This window comes from Triticum dicoccoides, chromosome 3A (genome assembly GCF_002162155.2).
Source record: "Triticum dicoccoides isolate Atlit2015 ecotype Zavitan chromosome 3A, WEW_v2.0, whole genome shotgun sequence".
NCBI lineage: Eukaryota > Viridiplantae > Streptophyta > Magnoliopsida > Poales > Poaceae > Triticum > Triticum dicoccoides.
In genome coordinates this window covers 80,953,897-80,959,521 of record NC_041384.1, presented here as the reverse complement: position 1 = coordinate 80,959,521, position 5,625 = coordinate 80,953,897, and the positions used below count along the sequence as shown (strand labels likewise).

Below are 5,625 nucleotides of genomic sequence, written 5' to 3'. Positions count from 1 at the left end.
GGAAAACTTGCCGCCGTGAACGGTAACCTTGCCGGGGAAAGCTTGCCGCCGTGAACAGTGCCTGCCGGGGAAAGCTTGCCGCCGTGAATAGTAACCTTGCCGGGGAAAGCTTGCCGCCGTGAACAGTGCCGGGGGAGAGCTTGCCGCCGTGAACAGTAACCTTGCCGGGGAAAGCTTGCCGCCGTGAACAGTAACCTTGCCGGGCTACTCGATCGCAATATTTTTTTTTTGATCGTGAACGAGCGGAAGGAAATATGTGGGTGGACAAAAACAGATTGATCTAGTAGATAATTTTACACCCTAACCAATCTAAACCAGCACTAATTCTAGGATGAATGTAACCAAAAATTCAACGATGCAAATACTAGATGCAAAAACTGCTAAAGGCTAAAAAGGTAGGTGTGATGGATGAACTAACCTAAATTTTTTTTAGCTTTTTCATGGGTTTATAGGACAAAAGAAACTAATCTACTAAAACTGTAAATCTCTCACCGATGAACCCGAAAACTGATACCACTTGATGAGGCGGTGGCCCGATCTTTCGATGAGAGTGGGGATAATTATCGATTTGGTGGATTTTGACCTTGACGACCCGGCTATACCGTACCCGACGATACGCCTCGACAATCGCTAAACCAATCTCCGATGGTTATTGACCTTGCCGTAGGCACGATCAACCTGAACAACGAGGTTCGAGTTCCTGCAAGCAACCAAAGAACTGGCAAGAACAAAGGTGAATTGCAACTGAAATTGCGGATAATAAACTGAGCACACGAACTAGATGAAGAAGTTGGGGTTCCACTGTGGATCTGACAAGGCGGTAGTCCTACACGTCTCGTAGATGCGAATTGTAGCGATGGCTAGACAATACAATAAAACCCAGGTCTAAAACTTAATCTAGGATAGCTATTTATTAAAGGCAGATGTACGTAGAGGCAGATATGCGGCCAGTCGGTTCGCTGTCCCATCCTCACACGGAGACCACGGGCCTGCGTGTAGAGGCCAAAACGTTGCAGCCAAAGGATAGGGCCCACCTCCGTCTTCGTGGCTGATATATGAAACTAATCCAAGTACTTGGATGGTTCGGTGTGCATGCGCGCAAGGCCTTGCCTTGGACCTTTGACTGTTTGAGTTGATGAGTCCTGACATGCATGGCTAGCTAGCCCATTTTCTTTCTTCGTCGCATCTTGACACATGGCTTGTATAATTCCTTAATTCTGCATATAATTAAAAGAGGTGTTGCATTTTGTTTTCAACCATAAAATAATTCATGAAATTATTGTTAATAGAAGTCACCTTTGAAATATGTAATTTTGTGTTATTTTTGGTCGTATCCGAGGCAGCCATGTCCACATCATGTATATTCAAATTTAACCGAAATATATAGCATATTCATGTATTGCAACGAATACAAAATAAATTGAAGGTTTCGTGTGTTATTCGGGAGTTTGCCTGTGCTGGTGCACTACTGAGTTGCATCTCTCAATTTGTGACTTCTGCGCCGCTTATCTTCACTTTGATGTGAAAATGTGTCGGGCAACCATGCAATAAGCATGATGCAATGCTAATCATCAAAAGATAAAAAGAAAAACAATTTAGATATGTATATGGAACTGAGCTATACAGTTTTCACCAGATACAAAATATAAAATAGCAAAAATTCATTAAAAATGGATCAAAATTTTATTAATGGATATGGATGTCAACAAACTAATTTGGTTTCCTCGACAAAAAAAAATCTTCTTTCAAAGTAGATTGACCCTCATTACAACCTGAAACAACGATTTTTCTCTCTCAAGCTCTTTCTTCATGAGAGAATGCAGCAGCAACACGACAACTTAAAGAAAATAGTTGCAGGCAGCACTGCACTTTCTCTTAGTCTGTTTGTTGATCTGCGAGCTGGCTTGCTGATTTGCAAGCAACTCCGCAGAGTATATATATTGTTGTAATCTGATGGGAAGAAGCGAGGTGGGGCTATTTTAAAAATATGGGTGAAAAATAAAGCAGAGTCAGCCAGCTGGGCCAACAAACCGGCCATGCCGGCCCAGCCAGCGCCCCTAGGTAGCCCGCAGCTATGCCCCCAAAAATAGCTAGCCCGCAGCCTGATCCCCAATCCGCTCGTAACTTCCTCCTCCCGTCGTGCGTCGATTTTGATTAGATAGGAAGAACTCCAATGCAGCCCCTATTCCCCAACCTCGTGCTCGTCCCGGCCGGCTCCGGAGATGCCACATGGACGTGCCAAACGCCATCGACCTCGTTGGCTGGCGAGCCTCCTCCGCGCCCCTTCTCCCTCTCCTCGCTGCTGCAGCCTCTCCCGCGACCGCGTCTCCCCGCCGCCGCCGCTACCTGCTTCCACCGTCGCCGGCAGTAGCCACTCCGGCGAGCGCGTTTGCTCCGCCCCACGCCTCGCCTCGCCTCTGTCACGCAGGAAACCTCCTCTCTTTCATGTCGTCAAACGCCTATCCAGCGTCGTTGCCTGCTTCTTTGCACGCAGCCGCCACGGACGGTCTCCTCTGCCTCCCTGCTCTTCGTTGGTTCCGCCACGCAGGGAACCTCCTCTCTTTCATGTCATCAAACGCCTATCCAGCGTTGTTGCCTGCTTCTGTGCACGCAGCCGCCACGGACGGCCTCCTCTGCCTCCCTGCTCTTCCTTGGTCCCGCCTTCTGAAAATCGAAACGTTTTTCCATACGTAACACCTAAAACTGTACTGCGGGTTGATTACGTAAAACTGTACTGCGGACCCCAAATTAGTACCACCTCGTTTATATTATGATTTTGTCTATACAAATCGTAAAAGCGTATATTATATGACATAAGAAGAAAGCGTATTGTGACGGTGAACCCACGAAGTCAATCCGTGCTTTATTATTATTATTATATATATATATATCTATATATATATATATATATATATATATATATATATATATATACTAGGAAAAATGCCCGTGCGTTGCAACAAGAGAAAAAATATCACATCTTGATCCAAGACCCTACACTCAGGTCCACGTTCTCTATTTTAACATAGCATCAACAGACTAAAGTAATATTGAAAATCCTATTATCCACAATATTCTCACGGTATGCAAAAGTAGTAATTGATTGTAATATTAATAATGTATTATCCATAATATTCTCACAATATCCAGGAGCGTAAAACATAAGAGCCAGTAGGTACCAAATATAAATATATGCTTAAAAACTCAGAAAAAATTCCAGTCAAACAACTTTACAAGTAACAAAAAAAACAAAGCAGGCAACATTATTCATACTATTTTGGTTGACAATATAGTAAACATGTCCATGCGTTGCAACGGGAAAATAAAAATAACACGCGACACCACATCCATATTAATCTACACGGTGCTGGTATGGTTGAGCGCAAAGCCTGGACAGATTTAAAACAGTCTCCGTCTGGCATCGCATAAGCAGCTGCACCGTGCGCAGGCCGACCCTGTCGATATATTTGCCTTACAAGATCCACATCTATTTCTTTGGCTCGCGTTTCATGCGGCTCCTCCCTGCTTGCAGCCATTGATCGGTAAAGGTGAACTCCAGGAGTTGTTTGTTTGGTGATGTTGGCGATGATCACGACTACCAGAACATAGCAATCATACTCCACATCTGCAAGAATAAAATAAATTGGATCAACCTAGGAACCAAGCAATGACATGCCAAAGCATGGGTAAATAAATGATATGAATGGCATTGAAAACTATGATTTTGTAGATACTTGATATGCAAGAAAGTGGCATATAATACAAATAATTAGTTACATCTTATGTGGATCTTATTGACTTCTCATTGCTCAAGCAAAAAACATTAACCATTTTTAGTCACTTGTACGTCAAAACACATTATTTCACCAAACATATGGGCAAAAATTATCCATCATGAAAGTGTCAAAATGACATGAATGCACAAAGGCAACAGAAGCAGAATTTCTAAGCTTCCCATTAATCTTATTATTTTACACAATTGAAATACTCGGCAGATGTATGTTTTCTTCTTAGTTAAATTGAGAGAAATATCCAATGAAAATATGAGGATATGTGACCCGGTGATAGTCTGCTCGCCCGAGCTCTTGGTGGAATTTACTATTGTGGCTATAAATAGTTACGGATTTTATAACGGTATATTCTGGTAGTTGCTATCAAAACTCTATGAAGGAAAGCTACCAGCAACACATTCAATTATAGAAGAAAACTGGAATATTTGAGGGACAAAAGAAAAAGTTTATGTTGGCGGCAATACTCCTCTAAATGGCATATACTTTCAGACTCTGTTTTGTATTGAAGATTCAGACACCGAAACCTGAAAATTAGTACAATCCAGGAAAAAGACAACGATGTTGTAATTACAGAGAATACATTTAACTGAAGTTTAGGGTTCATGGGAAAGAACAATCTAGATTCCCGTGTCTCTACAGTAATACATATAAATAATCACTCTAGTGTGAAAACTGAAAAATATAAATTGGATCTCAGAAGGAAGCTAACAAGTGGTGAGATCGAATATACAAACTCAATATAGAAAACAGCATATATTGTAGTCGTCAAATATCCAACTGATGATTGCAAATTGTTCTGAGTCCACTTATTTCTAGCAGTTAGTGTGATGTGCAGGATCAATCTGCTAAAACACACAGTGGGGGCCCTACTTGACCAGCTTTCCAGCAAGCGCCGCATCTTCCGCATCCTGGACGTGTGGCTAGGCAGGGCAGTACTCGGTCACGGGTTGAGAGCTTAATCAGAATTTCTTGAAACAACAAGATATCAAGCAGTCTCCCTATAATTATGCAAGGAATGTCAGTTGAGCAGTTAATACAGACTACACATCAAACTACAGTGCATCGGTAGTATAAGACAAATAAAGGCCTATGCATAATCTGGAAGACAACCACGCTATCATATTCATGAAGCAGGGAAGACAACATATGAAATCTGAACTCACATCATTATAATGTTTAGGGTTTGCTTTCTTCTTTCTTCCACGTCATGTCTTCAGCTCCTCCACAAATTCCTCTTCATCTTTCACTTCAACAACTTTCTGCTGAACCAAAAGAGAACACCACCAATGTCAAGAACCAAGATGTACTAAGAAAAAAGTTGTTCAATAGTTTGTTAGCATCGCCAACATACTCTGCGATCTGATGCATTTTTTCAAGTAGAAATTTAGAATAGTTTGTTAGCAGCTCGTCCAACTTACTGAACCATGCCTTCAGATCAAATGCCTTCTGCCTTCTAGCTTCATTCTTTCTGGCCTCCTGTTATTCCTCTACCTTGAGCTGGGCCTAACACAAATACAAAGATGGGGAATGGCACGAGGCGGGGTTGGTTTCCTGCATTGACCGATTGGTATTAGCGTCCGCCTCAGCCTACCTACCATTGGTGATATTTCTCCCGACGACTGCGACGAAGCTATCCATCCATCAGCACGAACGGATCTGATAATCTGAACTTTGTACCAGTTACTCGCTGATAAACACGATGTGTCTGACGATAGTGGCATCCAAAAAAAATCCATCCGCCTTCATGCGCAGGAAGTGCAGGACATACCTGCAATTTAATTTCCGCATCATGCTCCAAGGCCCAGTATGGTTTTCAGACTAAAAGGACATGCAA

At 42.5% G+C, this 5,625-nt stretch overlaps 1 long non-coding RNA gene across 2 annotated transcripts; it reads right to left on the bottom strand.

Annotated features, from left to right (window-relative positions):
• Positions 1–4,489: 4,489 nt before the first annotated feature.
• LOC119271274 lies at positions 4,490–5,363 on the bottom strand. Of its 2 annotated transcripts, none has more exons than XR_005134466.1 (3): positions 5,210–5,363; positions 4,955–5,053; positions 4,490–4,789 (listed from the first exon to the last, which is right to left on the bottom strand). It is a non-coding gene; the product is annotated as an uncharacterized LOC119271274 (long non-coding RNA). The 2 variants fall into 2 exon arrangements; XR_005134467.1 differs by having other exon boundaries at positions 4,955–5,050.
• Between the last annotated feature and the right edge of the window lie 262 nt (positions 5,364–5,625).